Consider the following 19,887-nt stretch of genomic DNA (forward strand, 5'->3'; position numbering starts at 1 on the left):
TCCGCTATGCTCTGGATTTCTTTCTGAACTAGGTTCCGTGTTTTTCTGTGTATAAGACGAGGATTTGTTTTTTCAAATTTATGTTGGAAATCGGTGGTCGTCTTATTCACGGATTAGCGCATGGGGGGGGTATGGGATTGGTTCCTGCCGCGAGCCGAAAATTGTCTGCCGCTATTGCTTGTGTTATTGGTGGCTGTGTCAAGGGCTGGTGTCGATTGGCTGTCGCTGCGGCAATTGGGTGGGCGATTGGCCACTTCTGGTGGTGAGGGGACAGACGATAGGTGGCTTTTGCGACACGTGTGAGTGGCAGCGTAGGTCAGGCGGGTAAGCGATTTTCATCATTCCCGCCATAAAAAAGCTGAACAACTGTGCCCCCCTCAAAAAAGCTGAACAACTATGGGCAATCTCCCCTCATTTTCTAAATTTCAGGGGGCTTCTTATACACGGGGGCATGTTATACATGGAAAAATATGGTATATGCCCTCATAATGCATGCATGTATTGCAGAGACGCCATCTTCCAAAAATAATTGAGGGTTGTGATGTGACATCCTGACATCACATGCATTATGTCGTGTGACACTCTGTCTGGCTCTACGTTAGCCCTGAACAATGGGGAGGCCTTCGCCCCCTAAAAAAAATAATTGAGGGGACCCAAAGTGTTTCGTCCTTTAGGAGTCAGCATCTATGATGTATTAGATGAAAGATGGGGAGGACCTTTTAATCTGAGGGCCACATTCTTTTCTGAGCAACTTTCTGGAGGCCACAGGACAAGCAAAAATCAGGGAAGAAATGAAGAAGAAAAGCTGTTGCCGCATCTTCTTCTGCAGTGATGTGAACTGCCAATTCTATCTGCAAGCTGGTCTGCAGAGGAAAACAATGTTCGTTCGAAGGGGGGAAATATCTGTTTGCAGGTGCAATTTGACTCTAAGCTGTGCTCCCAAATGGAGCCCTTCGGCTGATTGGTGCTTGCCAATTGGGATGGGGAGAAATCCGATACAGTTCTTATTTAGAGACAAACTTGCTGAAACAATGTATGAATCAAAACACAGCCATCTTTTTGAAATTCACACTTCTCTGAATTTTGTACTGCAGTTCTCCAGCCAAGCCATTTGCATGAAAACGCATATGCAGCTAGGGTATGCATTAAAAAGCATATATTAGTGAATATGATATACAGAAGCATATTATATTAAGGAAAGCTGCTTTGAATAAAACATGTATACAGTGGTACCTCGGGTTAAGAACTTAATTCGTTCTGGAGGTCTGTTCTTAACCTGAAACTGTTCTTAACCTGAAACTGTTCTTAACCTGAGCTACCACTTTAACTAATGGGGCCTCCCGCTGCCGCCATGCCACCGCCACACAATTTCTGTTCTCATCCTAAAGCAAAGTTCTGAACGTGAGGTACTATTTCTGGGTTACTGGAGTTTGTAATCTGAAGTGTCTGTAACCTGAAGCATCTGTAACCCGAGGTACCACTGTATTAGGGGGAAATGCATATAAAAACATTTATTCCCTGTTTAGGGAAGCTTTAAATGTTTAATAGGTTATTGTATATTAGTGTTTTGTTGGAAGCCGCCCAGAGTGGCTGGGGAATAAATAAATTATTATTATTATTATTATTATTATTATTATTATTATTATTAACAGAAATTTGCATTAAATTTTGAGGAATTTTCATAAGGACTATTTGAAAATTGTTTTGGGAATGTAGAGAACTGAACTTAAGCTTTGAACAATGAAGCACTGAGAGACTTGTATAGATTTACCACTCCCTACTTGCCAAGGAACAATTGGGAGTGCAGTTTAAACACCCAATAGTTCCTTTGCAGCCATGTCTTTACCTGTGTCACACTTGACATTAAATTATTATTATTATTATTATTATTATTATTATTACCCCGCCCATCTGGCTGGGTTTCCCCAGCCACTCTGGGCATCTCCCAACAGAATTAAAAGCACAATAGAACATTAAAAACTTCCCTAAACAGCGCTGCATTGAGATGTCTTCTAAAAGTCAGATAGTTGTTTATTTCCTTGACATCTGATGGTAGGGCATTCCACAGGGTGGGCGCCACTACCAAGAAGGTCTTCTGCCATACGACAGAAGGTGTGGAGCAGGTGGTTATGGTTGGGGGAAATGTCCACACAGGTCAAATTAGGTTCCTTTTGCTTCTGTAAGTGATGCTTGATCCTATTGTTACTTTCCCGAAGTTGTTCAATTCACAGATTCTCAGTCAGGAAAAAAGGTGGGATGTCTGCAAAGGTTTCTCATGCTTCAAGAATCCAACACCGTTTCGTTCCCACCCCCTTCCAGGAACAAAATAGAAAGTACCTAACAGAAAATGCATTACAAGATTTCATTTCAATTTTATTTTTATTTTTTTGAAACAAAATGAACACCCTGTTATTTTTTCCAGTGTCTCCAGCTCTAAACACTGACACTCCGGAGCACTAAACAAGGCTCTGCCGTTACTGAATTTAATGTGGCTTGATTACGTTCTCACTATAATTCTAAAACTGTAATTGGAACAGCAGGTGAGTACACTGTAAGGAGGCACTAAAATTGAAAACCTTCAAACAGAAAATATATCCGCAAGGACACAAGAAATTCATTAGCAAGTAGGGAAAAAATGAAAACAAAGTTTCTGATATTGTTGTTAAAAGATGAATTAATAAAAAAATAATTACAATGCTTTCACCCAATGATCCAATTGATATGTTTCATTTTTTAGCAAACTGTTAGACAGAAGCTACCTATTTTTATCTGGTGTGCAAACCATGCTCAAATTTCATTTTCCTGGCAGGAAAGCAAGAAATTCACCTTCCTCACACAGTTAATCCCCTGGAATTTACTGGGTACATTGTTAGATATCTTGAGCGAGCACAATTAACTCTCTTTTGGGGAAGATCATTACTGGAAGCCCAGTAAGTAATCCAGTGCATGACATCAGCCATTGCAAGGAGGATGCGAACAGAATAGGAAATGTGTTTCAAGTATTAAATCCCCTTATTTTGTACATTTAAAGGTTTAATCGGAAATCTGCAAGTAGAAGAAAAGTGTAAAGACTCATAACCTGCCCCTCCTTTTTTGTGATGTTCAGATAGTCAAACACATTCAACTGCGTGTATCTTTTATCCATTATAAAACAAAGCAAAAGCAGCCTCAGAGGCTGCAAGTTTAAATGGAGGAACATCTGGTTAATGCTACTACTGCTACTACCAACAATAAAAAAAAATATTTCTCCCCCTCCCATCTGACTGGGTTGCCCCAGCCACACTGGGTGGCTTCCAGCATATACAAAAACATAATAAAACGTCAAACATTAAAAACTTCCCAACACAGGGATGCCTTCAGATATCTTCTAAAGGTTGTATAATTCTTTATCTCATTGACATCTGATGGGAAGGTGTTCCACAGAGCGGGTGCCACTACCGAGAAAGCTCTGTGCCTGGTTCCCAGTAACCTCACTCCTCGCAGTGAGAGAACTGCCAGAAGGCCCTCGGAGCTGGACCTCAGTGTCCGGGCAGAACGATGGGGGTGGAGGTGCTCCTTCAGGTATACTGGGCCAAGGCTGTTTAGGGATTTAAAGGTTAGCACCAACACTTTGAATTGTGCTTGGAAACGTACTGTGTGAGCGGGAAGCCAGATTGCTTAATCCTTTTTCCTTCCAGCCAACTTCCACTTAAGTTGCATACACCCCCATGCATTTAAAGCGGACGTCTTCCTCCAATGAATATGGGAACTGTAGTTTACTCCTCACCGAGCTATAACTCCCAGCACCTTTAACAAAAATCAGTTCCCAGGATTCTTTGTGAAGTGGGAACGTTCAGAAATGAGGCATATTTTCTTCCTGTAAGCGAGAATGGTGCGGTTACCTAGGCTATGCCCCAACAACGTGTGGAACAGCTGATGAACTTCAGATATTTTCCCTCCTGTACTCAAAAAAAGTATGAACAATTCTGATGGGCTCCCTCTTGCATTAATATAGACACCAAAACTCCACAGATTGCGAGGAGCAACATGAGTCAGTTGCTTCCTTGCAGACAGTCAACCAACATAACCTTCAGTCTACAAAACCATTCCTCCGATGATGGCCCTAGTTGTCAGCATGGGGTTAAGTAATGAAGCTAGGATCAAGTCTTCAGGCATTTCACACACACCCAGGACTACTCTCATTGGTTTCCATGAGGCATGCATGGGAGAATTGTTTACTGGAGTGGTGCTGGATGAGACTCTTGAGAGTCCCATGGACTGCAAGAAGATCAAACCCATCCATTCTGAAGGAAACCAGCCCTGAGTGCTCACTGGAAGGACAGATCCTGAAGCTGGGGCTCCAATACTTTGGCCACCTCATGAGAAGAGAAGACTCCCTGGAAAAGACCCTGATGTTGGGAAAGATGGAGGGCACAAGGAGAAGGGGACGACAGAGGACTAGATGGCTGGACAGTGTTCTCGAAGCTGCCAACATGAGTTTGACCAAACTGCGGGAGGCAGTGGAAGACAGGAGTGCCTGGCGTGCTCTGGTCCATGTGGTCACGAAGGGTCGGACACGACTAAACAACAACAACAATTCACTTTTATTTAGAGAGGAAACTCAGAGCCATGTTGAACTGTCCCGGGTTTCCAATTTTCCAGGGATGAATTGCAACAATTATTAGGTCAGTTCAGGTTGCCCAAGAATAAAACAATCTAACCATACGTCAATTCCCCGCCCCCAACATTCTGAATTCTGCTTTAGTCCACATAATAAAATAATCACACAAACAGTCCTTGAAATATTGATGGATGGTTCATAAAGAATGAATATTGCACTTTTTATTTTGAAGGGCTGTCAATTGGGAGAAATGACTCTGCTTCTGCCTACATTTATTTATTTCTATTTTATTAGCTCCTGTTCAAAATACAGTATCTCCCCATGGTGGATTACAAAGTGTGATATATATCTGTATACCTGGCAAAAGCTGCAGGGAAATCCCCCATAGACATCAGAAAATCTCCCAGATCTGTCAGCCTGAGAGCTGGTCATAGTAATGAGTCTTTCATACCTGCAGGGGTTTAAAGTGTTCAGAAGATCAATCTGAATCAGATAGTGATCTGACCTTGACAAAAGAGTCGCTACTGCCTCCCCTATGCACAGATAATTCCCCCCACACTCTGTATAGAAAACAAGGTCCTGAGTATATTCTGCCCATTATTTGAGAGAGGTCCATGGTTGCCATGGGGAGCACAGACTCCTGAGCTAGGCATGTAAGTCCCAACCCGCCAGGACCACTGATGTTGGGGTCCTCAACACCATATCCATCAGCTCAAGATGGGGGACTGTTAGGCAGCAAGGTGGACAGAACTTTAACAGAATTCCTACCTTCCTCAGCTTCCCAACACTAGGTGCATACCCTCAAAATCTGTAGACTCCTGTGTAGGGTATCTGAAAAGAGAGGTGCTATATTGACAGTTTGTAAGCACTCAACACTCCCCTTGCCACTCAGACCATACCTGGAGATTTACACAATCCCCATCATCCAACCATTTCTGCCAAGCAAGCCATGTCAGCATGTTCTTCCTGAATTAAGATGGCCAGTACCTTTCCATCCATCCATGGCACTGACCAGCAACACAGATTACAACTAAGCCACCAATAATGCTTAAATTGGGAGGCAGGTCAAAAGTGGCCATGGTACAGAGATGTATATCTTGGTTGACAACTCTGTCCCCATCGCCACTGATGCACCCTGCTACTAGGGAGCCCTTTGGTGGCCCCCTCCCTCCTTGCACCTCCCAAATCTTGTCCTTCTAAAAGCATCCTAACTAGAATACCAAGGCAGGTCATTATTAAGTGCCCCAATTAAGTAAGTGCTGAGTCCTTCAGTGTCTGTTTCCCCCACTGTTGCTCACATCAGTTTTCTGGGAGATCTCTTTTGCTGACCTGGGCACTAGTACGCGAGTATTTTAAGAAAGACCAGTTGGGTTCCATCCCTTGTTTGTATGTTTGTTGGGGCTGGGGGAACAGAGCAGGAATTAGGAAGCCTAGGGGGGTCTTCTTAAGTAGTGAGTTCTCCCCCTGGCTTCCTGGTGTTGCTCCACCTTGCTGATTATCTACTCTCACCTATGCCAGCCCATGTGGCTATCCCACCGCTTTCCTGACAATATTGTTCATATTCACTTGCTTAATAATAATAATAATAATAATAATAATAATAATTTATTTATTTATTTATATCCCACCTATCTGGTTGAGTTTCCCCAGCCATTCTAGGCGGCTCCCAACAGAATATTGAAAACACGATAAAACATCAAACATCAAAAACTTCCCTAAACAGGGCTGCCTTCAGATATCTTCTAAAAGTCAGATAGTTGTTTATTTCCTTGACATCTGATAGGAGGGTGTTCCACAGGGTGGGCATCACTACCGAGAAGGCCCTCTGCCTGGCTCCCTGTAACCTCACTTCTCGCAGTGAGGGAATCACCAGAAGGCCCTTGGAGCTGGACCTCAGTGTCCGGGTTGAACGATGAAGGTGGAGACGCTCCTTCAGGTCTACTGGGCTGAGGCCATTTAGGGCTTTAAAGGTCAGCACCAACACTTTGAATTGTGCTCGGAAACGTACTGGGAGCCAATGTAGGTCTTTCAGGAGCAGTGTTCTGTGGTGTCAGCGGCCGCTCCCAGTCACCAGTCTAGCTGCTGCATTCTGGGTAGCCTCCTTCAGCTGCTCTGGGTTCATTATTAAATTGGAAGTGGTACAGGACTGAAAATCTTTAAAAAGCCATTCTCATTATTTGTGATGTCTTTAATAAGAACGGAGGCAGCACAAATGTTTAAATAAATGGTTCAATGAACTGTCATTTTCTTTTACTAATCACAGTTATTAAAGGAAGCTCTTGGTGTTTTTATTGTGTTTTCAATGGGCACAGAAAATCTGAGTCTGATATTGACCTTTGTACATCATGCTGCAAATTGATTTTGATGACCTTTCACTCTGCTGTAATGAGGCAGGCTGTATGCACATTACACATCCTTCTGTCTCCCACTGCTCTCCAATTGTCTAGTTCCGTGTGCCTAAGACTCCTCTCGCCTCGCCTTTGTCTTTGTCTCTTTGTTGCTGATCAGTTGCCGTAGGGCTTGCTTTTCCAGCACGGTATCTAAGCTGAAGTGGAATTTGCTTTTGTGTAAAGGAGAGCTTGTTTTATCCCTGAAAGCTTTTCCAGTTTGAAATGATTTCAACAGGTTTTCCACTCGACTATCCTGCTTCTGAGTTTTAAGGCAAACGGCTTGATGGTATTATATTTGTTGTCAGGTTTTTGTAAGTTGCCTTGGCTATCCTACGTGGACAGGAGTCTGATGTGTGTGAGATTCACAGGGAAGCCACCATTGCACCCAGAGAACCGCCAGCTCCTTTGCCTGCACAGCGTGTCCTCCCTAAAAGAGGGCATGTGTTGTGGTGAGACCTGGAGACTGACCTCCTGGTTGTGGGTGGGTATGATTGGACAGCCACAACACCTGATTGGTAGGTCCCTTGTTGCTGGGTTTAATCTGGCCAATGGGGAGCTGTCAAAACGGGCTGAGGGGCCTATATATACCCATGCACATGACCTAGAGCTTCCTCTTTCGGCTCGTGCATTGGAACACTCACCCACCTCTCCCTATATTTAGGGCATTTTGCGATTGACCTTGCTATGCCGTCGTGTGTCGTCTGTCGTTGGGACAGGGGCACGGCAGGAATTTTCCCCACTTGGCTGATTGGCTGTTGCCATTTGGGTTTCGCCTGCCACATAGCGAATTGTCACAACTTGTAAGGTTGCGGATAGGCTCTGGTTCATGTGATAGGGATGGGAGAATGCTCTCGCCATCCCTATGTGAAGGGTATTCCCTTAAAGGAATCCAGGGACTCAACTTGGTTTGGTCAATCCCCGAGAGGGGGTTGTGCCCATGCCTGAGACCAGGGGAGCATCTGGGGAGTGGACATAGTCTGTTCCCAGGCTTTCCACCTACCTCTAGGAAGGGCTGGGAAAGGCTTCCTGTGTGAAACCTTGGGAGCTGCTGCTGCCTGTCAGTGTGGCTATTACTGAGCTAGATGGACCTACTACTACTACTATTAAAGACTCAAAGTTCACCCTTGGCTGACCTATGATAGAGCTCTGGGTCAGTGCTACCTGCAAGGGTGTAATGAGAGAGCCAGAACCAGAGCCTATGCAACCAGTAACTTTCTGTAATCAATAAAGTTGTGGCCTAAATTCTGCCAAAAACCAAAACTAAAATTTGAGTCAAATGTGTGTTTATTTAGGGGGGAGCTCTCTGGGTCTGAACATGCAATGGCTGCCTATTAGTTTCTGAGTTCAATATAAAGGTATTCTCGCTGAATTTTAAATCCCTAAACAGTTCAGGCTCCAAATACAGTCATCAGCCATTGAAATAATCTTAGAGTGCTGAAACCCAGTGATTGAGGGCCTTCTCAGTTGTGGCACCCTGTCTGTGGAATTTCCACACTCTAGTGCCATAACAGTCATTGTCTTCACCGCAGTTTCACCAGGTACACCTTAAAGACCTTTGAGCTTCCTTGAGGTTATCTCCAATTGTTTTTAATGATATTTTATTCCCTCTGTTAATTTTGTTGCACACATTTTGTATGAGGTGTGCTCTCTCTCTCTTTTTATAAAATGAATAAACAAGTAAAGCACAAGGAAATTTGGTTTATAGGACAGACTGTGAGATTGTTTACTTGTTGCTCTTTTAAAGGTTGGATAGGTTTTTATGGTTTGTTTTTACGTTTTGTTGTGTATTTGTGTGATTGATGAACTGCTCTGGGATTTTTTTAAAAATAAATGAATGTCATGAAAACAAATTATTTACAGACTATGGAACTTATAAATGAGTTTTATATGTTTTGTTTTACAAGAACCAAGGGATTTAATGAAGGAAACTAAAATGAATCTGTGATCAGAATTTCTTTTATATATAAAAAAACAGAAGACAGCTGTAACTCATAAAATGAAATGCTGTGGGGGTTTTTATTTTAAAAAAAATTTAGGTAGAAAGCAGCTCTAACATGTCCATATGTGGTTAATGTGCAACGGACATACATTCACAGTATAAGTGGCCAGAAGAACAGGCACTCCCCTGTACATACCCCCTGCCTTCCCTTTCGGCCTCCTCTTCCACCCCATCTGGTAAAAATGAACAAATTTCTCTGCAGGCATGTGCCTGAAATGGGAAGCTTCCCATTTGCAGCATCTGTTTTCAGAGTGGTTTGCTAATTTTCCTCAGATGAAACAAGAGGAGAGAAGGAGGAAGTAGATGGGATGGGGCAAGACTGACAGCTTGAACCAGCACTCTGTCTGTCCGTTTAACTATAGACCAGAGCAGTTTGCTTACTGCCCTACTGAAGAACTACCGTATTTTTTGCTCTATAGGACACACTTTCCCCCCTCCAAAAATGAAGGGGAAATGTGTGTGCGTCCTATGGAGCGAATGCAGGCTTTCGCTGAAGCCTGGAGAGCGAGAGGGGTCGGTGTGCACCGACCCCTCTTGTTCTCCAGGCTTCAGGAAGCTATCCGCAAGCCTTCGGAGCGTGGCGGGAGTTCCCGCCAGGCTCCGAAGGTTTGAGAATAGCAGCCTGCAGCCCGAAGCCCAGGCTTCGGGCAACTATCCACAGCACTTGCCGCCGCTCCCGGACCTGTTCTAAAAACGAAGCCGCGCGCAGCCTCTCCCGGCTGGAGAGGTTGTGCGTGGCTAAAGAGGAACCAAGGATGGATCCCGCTGGCTGTCTTGGCTTCTTTGCTCTTTGGGGCTGGGGAGGGGGAATAAAAAAAAATTCTTTATCCCCCCCCCAAAAAAAAACTAGGTGCGCCCTATAGAGCAAAAAATACGGTAACTCACTTGATCCCGCCCCTTTTGAAAAACCACACCTTCAGCTTTAGTTGATACCAAAAATGAGATTTTCTTAATCCACTATAGAGAAAAGCCCTGTGTAAATAACCTCGAGTGTGTGATTCATTCTGCAACAGTTTTGCCAGCAGTTGCCCAAGAGTGACCTTCTATCTTTCGGGGCTCCTTATCATTTTCTCATCTGGAAAAGGCTGAGACACGTTATCCACAAGGGAGTAAGTGGCTTGGGCCAGCTGTATTCAGAGGCCATTAAGAACCATAATTCTTCCAACCACCACCTTCTCTCCGACAAGGTTAACTGTAGTCTATAGAACACACAGGGCAGCAAGCCATTGATGTCCACAAAAATAAACTCCATGTCAGTTTCCTTTTTTCCTTGATACCAATTACAGCAAATCTAAAACTGTATAGCCTTCCATAATGCATCTTACTCTCAAAGGCATAACTTTAATAATGAAAAACTAGTAATAACTAGCCTTTCAATATACAGCTTCTGGATTTCTTTATTTACAAGTCCCACTCACAACAAAAATGCTTTTTATAAGTGCTTGAAAGTATGGGGTTTTTTGGGGGGGGGGGCGTCAGCGATTGTGCTGATCAACCTGAGATTTTAAAATCCTAGCATGGTGTGTGTTTTTCATTTTCAATTTTGGGAGACGGGGCAAACACATAAATTTCAATGTTAGTATGATTTATCAGTCAACCAAGAGTTGTAAACTAAAAAAAAAGTAGTTTACATTGAAAATAACATTGAATTGACTTGTGTAAATTTATCAAGGTGAAGTTTTGTTCGCTGCTAGATCAGATTAAGAAAAGCACTGCAATTCTGAAGAAGATGAGCATCACCTATGCATGGATAGGTACAGATACAGATAAGTAGGGACGCTGGTGGTGCTGTGGTCTAAACCACTGAGCTTCTTGGGCTTGCCGATCAGAAGGTCGGCAGTTCGAATCCCCATGACAGGGTGAGCTCCCATTGCTCTGTCTCAGTTCCTGCCAACCTAGCAGTTCGAAAGCATACCAGTGCAAGTAGATAAGTACGTACCGCTGTGGCGGGAAGGAAAATGGTGTTCCCGTGTACTCTAGTTTCCGTCACAGTGTCCCATTGCATCAGAAGCGGTTTAGTCATGCTGGCCATATGACCTGGAAAGCTGTCTGTGGACAAACGCCGGCTCCCTTAGCCTGAAAGCGATATGAGCGCTGCAACCCCATAGTCGCCTTTGACTGGACTTAACCATTCAGGGGTCCTTTACCTTGGTGAGAGGCAAATGATGTACTCCAGGACAGGCGCAAGTTGGGGCCAAAGGGCAGGAGTAGACTTCATGGTTCAAGTCAAAGCAATGGTGGCCTTCTTCAAGAACAGGCAAGGGAGTCTGTTTCAATCTTTGGATGACAAGTTGCTCAGACTGAGGAACCAAGCACCGGGCAACAGTTCCATTGATTCAGCCATGCCTTAATTGGCTGGGCCAAAAAGACCTAGTCATTTGGTGGGTGGTGCTCATCAGGGAACAGGCTGATAACTCGTTTTGCCCAAGAACTGCTTTGATTACGGAGCTCCCCATGGTCTGGATCTCTGAAGCATATCTCTACATCTCAGCTCTGAAAAATTAATAATTATAATTTGGACTATAATTTGGTCTTTTTTATTTTAGTTTTTTTATTTTAATTGGCGTATTATGATTGGATATATTAATTGGATGTTTTTTATTGGAAAGTCAATAAAAATAATTAAAAAAAGAACTGCTTTGATTATGCTGGGATCAAGATTACTATTATTATTATTATTATTATTATTATTATTATTATTATTATATCCCTCCCTCCCTGGCCAAGGCTGGGCTCAGAGTGGCTGACATCATAAAAACAACACAATATGCATAAAAACAGACATCAATTAATTAAAATACATCTTAAAATTAATTCAGACAAGTTAAAATCAGGGCAGGTGGCAATTATCAGGGTGGAACTGAGAGTGGTTAATACTTGCCAGGACCAACTGTTTCCACTGATCATACAAGGACCTGTGAGCAGGTTGGGGGCCTCCTTTGGGCTTGTTTTATACAAAGGAAAGTAAGTCAAATTGCATCCTGCCCAAAGGCATAGCAGAACAGCTCCATCTTGCAGGCCCTGCGGAAAGATATCAAATCCCTGGTCCCTCGTGCCAGAACCTTTTGGTGCCTCCAGACTGTCCCTGTATTGCAGGAGGGATTCAAACACATACCATAAATTTAGCCTTGCACAGTTCAAGTGAATTGAAATGCTCTGTCACCCTGGCACAACAAATCCACTTTTTAAAAAGAGGGACGGAGGTTGTGGTTAGGGGAATGCGCTGAATGATGTATGGGAAAATGTATAACCACCATGCAAGCAAATCAGGGTAAATTCAGAATGAATGCTCATTTGTCATATAACCTCTTCTCATGGGCGTAGCCAGAATTTTTGTTAGGGGGGGAGAGGACTTTGCAGGGGGGGCAGGACTTGTGTTAGGGGGGCAGAACCAGCGTGATTGGTCAGTTAGTTAAGTATTTCTATTGTTTTACTTGATCTGGGGCGGAGGAGACTGTCCCTTGCTCCCCTCGGCTATGCCCATGCCTTTTATTACAAAATTCAGAACGAATGCTCAGTAAAGACTCGGCAGAGTCTGAACTCCCTGAAAGATTTGTTAGGATGAATGCTCAATAAACAGGTCATCTGGAGGAGCTCTTATATAACACATGAGATGTGGACACCAAACAAATATAGTGACTTGGGTATATAGAGCTACTTTGGTAAGCCTACAATATTTCAGTAATGCGGTTATTGAATTCTGTTTACTCTCCTCTGCCTTGGACAGCAGAGATTCTAGGCTATATCATAAACCATTTAAAAAGCTCCCCTCAGTTTTAAAAGTAGTTTTCTATGTGACATAAGGAACTATTGTTCAGCAGAAGAAATTTAAAGTCCCCTTGGGTGTATGGAAGCAGTTTCCCATGGGTGGTGGTAGTCATGCTTCTTAAAATGCAGCAAAAACAATGTATGAATTTGATGCTCGCTGGCATTGTTAGTAAGTGCAATGTTGAAGCTCTGTGGGGTGGGGAGGAAATTGATTGACCTCATTTTCTGACTTTCCCTGCTATAGCTTAGACTCTGACTCAATATTGATAGATCTTTGGACAGGGAGGGAAGCCATGCAATCGTTATTGAAATGCAAGCATGCTGCTTTTAAAATCTAAAAGTATAAAAGGACAGCTGCTAACATGAGAAACTTGCCATTTCTGCTCCATCCGATACTGGTCAGAGTACAATTTGAACATCTCTTGCAGAATTTACATAGCCTAAATTCTCTATAAATAGCACCTTCTCCACTAACAATAGCAGTGGCCATCTATTATTTGATCAAGGGTACTTTTTAAACAATACTTTAGGGGCTTTGATCTGGCTATGCTGCTGAAAGACTGCAGGTTGCTGGTGCAGAATAGGTTGTGCCCCAAGAGAAATCTCTCCAACTGCACACAGTTCAAAATCCATTATGATTGTTGCACAGCCAAACATTTGATGCGCTGATCAATGTTGAGGCTCGAGAGTGCAGAGAAGGAAGAACCATGTTTGCTGCTCTCAGCTGCTTTTTATTTGCCCCAAATACCGGTATGTGGATTTTTAAAAGAAAAGAAAAGAAGGAAAAGCAGTTTGGGAGGGGGAATAGAGAGAGAAAAAGAGAAGCAAGTCTCAGAACTAAGAGTGTCTGGGGAGAGAAGAAAGTCTCAGAACTAAAAATAAATAAATAAAACTGTTCCTTTGTCTTCAAGTCTTATGTGGTCATCTGTATAAATCAAAAACAGCAGACTAATGTTGCATGTACTACACACAGCACCCCTAAGGAAAATTAACTTCTTTCAGCTTTTTGAAGGCACATGAACATTACTTTATGATTATTATGTTTATGATGGTGGTTTTGAAGCAATTGAGAAAAACTACTGAATGAAAAAACACCCTTAGAAAGTTAAGTCTTTCATTCACTAGAAGCAGATCAAGGAGAGAGAGAGCCAGGACCTTAGATAAACAGAAGGGCTTTTATTGTTTATGGCGATATTCCCCCCACCCCACCTACAAAATACACATAAAACTAAAATATGATCATCAGAGACAGATCGGCTTGAAAAAATGGGGTATATTGATATCAAACTTTGCTTCCTCATGAGCCACTCGCGTATATGCCATGTGACTTTAAATGCTCATCTGTTTTACCAAAAACTTCATACGGTTGCGTACAATAGACCTGACTCTGAGTAAGTCCTTACAACTTTTGCAGGACCTTTTTAGTAGTGGTGCCCTCCTTATGGAAATCTCTGCAAAGTTCTCTTTGTAAAAAAATTAGCTTTGGGGGACTTTTGCATGCTTCCATTGTAGAGTCCAGGACATAAACAAAGACAAAGGGGGCATCTGAGAGCACGCCAAAAAAATAAAGGTGCTTTTCAGCGATATAACCAAAGTGAATCTGAAACTAAAAAGTCTGTTTCAGGTCAGCTCAAATTGAGTTTTGCCTAGTGCATTGCCATGCAGTGTCCTGTTGGTATCTAAGTCATCTGTGTTGAACTCTGCCTACTAGACTTCCGTCTTTGGGGAATTTGTAGCATCTGATATGGTCCGGAGCTGGTCCTCTAACCTATAGGGCGAACCTTAATAACTAGCCTTCATTTAACTTTTTACTATTTGACACCACTGCCTGACAATTTATTTGACACCAAAGCCAGTCACCTTCCAAAAGAGGAAAATCAGCTGCCATGGTGTCGAGGGACTTGTGTTCAATGGATTGCTTTCCGGCATGCTGCAGTCTCTCATCTTGAACTGACATTATACTCCACTCGTCACTATCAGTGTCAGAAGTTATATCAGCATCTGTAGCGGCAGCTGCATCTTATGGATGAAAAGTCTCAATGTTTACCTTAAAATGCCAATCCTCCCACACAATCAACATTCACAGAAGGGCTCCACCATTCATTTCTAGTGGCCCTGAAGATGTGTCTGGAATAAATGAGGCATGCGGAACAGTTTGAATGTGGGACAGTAGTCAAGACGCCAAGTATTTTGGTTTTGGAAATAATTCATCGTTGGATGCATGGCTACAATAAGCTTCTTAGCATTGCACTGCAATCTGAGGAACAAGTCTCAGAAGCTTTTGGACTTTTATTCAATAGGCATTGACTTTTTTGGCTAGTCTGAACTGAACAGACCCACAGTGAAGGCACTATCTGAACTTGGCATCAGATGTTCAAAGGATTGGCCATTGGGGAGTAAATTAGGCTATGGTGGAAGAGTCAGATTGTTGCATCTCAACTTGCCCTTTCCATGGTACAGCATCTTCTTTGTATACAGAAGGAGATATGTTTGACTCCCGGTTTCTCCAGGTAAGGCTGGAAATGCTCCTTGTCTGAAACCCCTGAGAACTTCTACCAGTCAGTGCAGACAACGATCCAATGGTCTCGGTCCACCCCAAGTTCACAAAAAGTCAGAGCAGATGGAATAGGTCTCAAAAAGACAATAGCCCCTTTCCAGTTGTCCTTTACCTGTAGCTTCTCCATGTTGAAGAGGGCCGTGGAATAAAGGGGGGAAAGAACTAAATGGATATATAAGAATATGCAGGGATGGTGGGGAAATCAAAGGAACCAGGGAAGGAGAAAAAGGGAAGTTGTAAATGATTGTAAAATATGTATGAGGGGAATGTTGATTTCAATGTGAATGTCGTTTTCAAAATTGTAATAATGAAAAAATATTTTTTTAAAATGTATAAAAAAATGAAGACAAATCATGCTCACCTTTCAGTTATAGCATCTGCTCCCCACTTCTTCCTCTCTCATGGTTTATATACATCCAGAAATAATTATATCCCAACTCTAAAAGAACATGCTATAGTCACTAAGGCTGTATGATGAGAAAACAATGGGATACTGGGGGGGGGGGGGATATCATTCATTCTGGTGGGATAATGTTAAGCAGCTTTATCTCTTCCATATGACAATATTTTTGTCTCCACTTTTACTTCTGTCTTATGTGTTTGGGGAATGTAAGCATGTAGTTATGGTCCTGGCTGGTTTCTGTAATATTATTGAATGTTTTACAGCACTGAGTACACTTATCACCCATTTCAAAATAGAAAATGATGTGGATGACGTTGCTATTCAACATTTCTTGTTCACTGGAAAGCAGTCAGGTGCAGATACTCTTTCTTTTTCCTTTTGCCAGGCCACACAGATATTAGAAAATTAGACTACAAATTCCCCACATCACCTATAGGACAACCTGGAAGTCCAGATACTTTTCATTACCCACTGAGAGGATGAAATCTTCATCTATAATTGAGCATAGCTTTCTGAAAAGCTTTGATAAGGCATTGTGTTTTTCATGCAGAAAGAAAGGAAATGGATTTTCCTATGGCAAATTGATAGCAGAATCATTCACAGAGTAGGAGAAATGTATGCTACCAAACAGCAATATATCAGCTTATATGTATGTAAGAAATATCTAGGTACTATATCAGTGAATCCATTAGCATAACTGAATTAACAAAAGAAATAAATAAATCAAATTTAATTATGCATAAGAAGGCCCCTTGTGAAATGTCTGATGTTTGACTCACTGTTGACATTCCTAGCTCATTTCCATTTCCTCACTTCCCTTCTAAAATGAGCTGTGATTAGATTTCAAAGGAGCAGTTCTCCAACATTTCCCAAAGGCAGCCGTCAAGTCACATAGCATGCTTCGGAGCCCATAACCTCTGCGTATGCACAGAGGTTACGCTCACATCAAACTGCTTTTAAAATAACTTAAGTGACAAGAGAAGACCATTTCCTTTGCAAATTAATCGTTCGGTTGTATTTTACATAGATGGGGATTTCATTTCGGGGGCTGAAAGGTAAACATTCTGCCCCCCTCTAATGGACTCTTGCTACATGCAGATAGAAAGATGGGTTTTAAAACAGTCACTTCTGAATTTGTATCTCATTTGTATCTGAATTTGTCCCAATGTACACTGCCTTTGATAGCTCAAGTACAAACTAAGTACTTCTTTGTACCATGTTTAAATGGGAAAATGCTGTGTTGCGCTGCCAATTATTAGTGGCACACAGTGCTTTTTTTCTTTAAAAAATGTTTAGGGGTACTCTCATTTTGACCCAAGAAAATCACCGTTTTATAGTTCAGATTGGGAAAAATAAATACAGTAAATGGATAAAAGTACAAAGATTCACAAAATGTTTAGGGCATGGGTAGGCAAACTAAGGCCCGGGGGCTGGATCCAGACCAATTGCCTTCTAAATCCATGGCCCACGGACGATCCAGGAATCAGTGTGTTTTTACATGAGTAGAATGTAAAAATGTAAGATGCATTTCTGGGTTATTTGTGGGGCCTGCCTGGTGTTTTTACATGAGTAGAATGTGTGCTTTTATTTAAAATGCATCTCTGGGTTATTTGTGGGGCATAGGAATTCATTCATTTTTTTTTTAAATCATAGTCTGCCCCCCCACAAGGTCTGAGGGACAGTGTACTGCTGAAAAAGTTTTCTGACCCATGTTTTAGGGGTACCTGCACCCCCCGGGAGAAAAGCAATGGTGGCGTCCATGATTTTCTGCAGGGTTTTCTTTTTCAATCAGTGTCCAGATTGGGCATGGGCTTAATGAAACTCTCAGCCAAATGTAACCAAAAATTACCCCCTTCCTTATAGAATCACCTTATAAAAACAGCAGTTAAGAGGGCTATCACAAAAGTTTAAGAGGCAGGGAGACCCTCACCAATTCTCCTAATGTGCAGACCTCCCTATTTTCCAGGGACAGTGCTGGATTTACAGAAGCCATCCCGGTTTCTGATTTGATCCCAGAATGTCCCATTTTTTCCTTAGGATGTCCCTATTTTCATCAGATAAATGTTGGAGGGTATGGAGTTATGCAACCCCAAAGCCAAAGAGATAAGTAACTAGACAACCTTTAGAAGACATCTGAAGATAGCTCTGTATAGGGAAGTTTTTAAATGTTGAATGCTTCCTGGCAGAGATGGGTGGGATATAATAATAATAATAATAATAATAATAATAGAATAAGATGCTCCTATTTTCATCAGAGAAATGTTGGAGCGTATGTCATGGACTGCTTCTTCCTACAGTCACTAAAATGGTGGTTTGGTCCCTGTTTAAATGTGCATGTGCCCCTCACAGAAAACAGTGCTGTCTATTTATTTATTTGAAGCCTGGTGCCTTTTGTGCCCTCCTGAAAAGTAAACCAGGTTCTCAAAAAACTACAAATATTTCTCTTTAAGAAGTAGGATCTCTTTTCATAAGAATAGCTGTGAGGCTTCCAGGAGCACAATGAGTGGTGGAATCACACTGCTCAGTCCAAATGGGAAAAAGGAAGCTTTTGTTTTAAAACACCAGAAGGAGGGAGGTGGGGAGAACCAGCCTCCTTCCCCCACCCTTTTCTTCCTCTGAAGCAAGCTGTTTTGCCATGAATTCCTAATTTGTTCCTTTTGCACCCTCCCTGTGACCAGATCGAAAAGCAGTGTCGGATTCCCAAAGCAGCGTATCTCAGTGGGGTTGGGGTTCCCCCACCCCCACATCCAGTGCCTGAATGGAGGAGAGCTAGGACTGTATTTCCAGAAGAAAGTCTCGCGCTGGCAGCTCCTTGCTGAAGAATGAATACATGCCAGGAGCATAGACCATTTGTCTGCTGATTAATACAGGCCTCAGGGGAGCGGCTGTTGGCTCTCATTTCATTCCTCTTTCTCTCACGGCGAAATCTTCCCACCCACTCCCGGTCTTCTCGGCTTCAGAGTAGCCCTGGTTCTCATCTCCTGCGTTATTTAAATCTGCTGTACAAATTAAAAAGAGGACTTCGATATTGTCTGAAATGCGTCGGCTTGCCTTGAAGGTTAAAGCTCGCTGGCTCGCACGCACGCACGCACGCACGCACACACACGCATACGGACTCACAAAGTAGCCGTTTTCATCTGGAATGCAGCCCCGCTCATAAAGAATGCACTTGGTATTTATGAGAAGCATGCACGAATTCCCATAAAGAGTGCCACTGTAATTTAACGCCATTGCTAAAAACAGTGACGGGAGAGAGGGGAGCACTTAAAGCAAAATGTCATGGTCGCAAAATGGATGGCGTGTCGTTTTGCCTGTCGTATGCAGGGCTCGACTTACAAGACTTTCCCCTTTGCGTTGGCCGACTCTCCCTCCGTCGAAAAGCAGAGAGATATTTTACTGCTCTGAATACGCAGCGCCATTGATACAAGGCTCTCAAGGGTGGTGGTGATGCACGCGCATTTTACACACCTATTTTTCTCTGATATCTAATAAGAAATGTGTGCTTACTGCAATAACCTTGCATTACTCATGCTACTCCTGTGAGAGACAGAACACTCTGAAAGAATCCAGGAACTGTAGTCACCTCTGAGCTGTCTCTCTATTGTGTCTGCATCACAATACTTTCCAGGATCAACAAAGAACCTTGTGGCACCTGAAAGACTCCCAAACAAGAAGGTGGCTTATATTTTTATGCTTCAAATATACAGTGGTGCAGAAGGAGAATATATACGAGGGTCGCTCATTAAAGATTTCCTCTGACCCACTTCCGGTTATCGTAGGAGGATGAAATTGCACATGTATAATGATACATCTCTCCATAGGTAATGTGGTAATTTGTAGCTCTGAGCTCCTAACAGTTTCTCTGTTATGGGGGCTAACATGGAGTCATGTCTGATAATGGAATCAGTTGAATGCAGAGCGGTCATCAGGTTCCTGTACTTGAAAGGGCGCACACCACGGGAAACGTTCAATGAGATAAAAGGGACTTATGGGGAGGATGCCCCATCATATGATGTAGTCAAGCACTGGCATCGTCAGTTCAAGTGTGGTCAGACTTTGATGGAACAGCTCCCATTCCCGGGCGACCACAGTTTGCCATTGATGAAGACACCATCCGGCAAGTGAAGGCCACCATTTTGGAGGATTGCCACATAACCGTTCACCAACTAG

At 42.7% G+C, this 19,887-nt stretch overlaps 2 long non-coding RNA genes across 2 annotated transcripts in view; one reads left to right on the plus strand and one right to left on the minus strand.

Moving 5' to 3' along the window:
* Positions 1 to 19,887, plus strand: part of LOC308458544 — a 344,702-nt gene that overhangs the window by 173,606 nt on the left and 151,209 nt on the right. The gene's annotated exons all lie outside the window — the stretch shown is intronic.
* LOC308458873 lies at positions 11,451 to 18,943 on the minus strand. The gene is made up of 3 exons (XR_013977742.1): positions 18,838 to 18,943; positions 14,805 to 14,884; positions 11,451 to 11,482 (listed from the first exon to the last, which is right to left on the minus strand). It is a non-coding gene; the product is annotated as an uncharacterized lncRNA (long non-coding RNA).

The sequence above is a fragment of the Podarcis pityusensis genome (genome assembly GCF_964106645.2).
Source record: "Podarcis pityusensis genome assembly, chromosome: 11".
Taxonomy (NCBI): Eukaryota; Metazoa; Chordata; class Lepidosauria; order Squamata; family Lacertidae; genus Podarcis; species Podarcis pityusensis.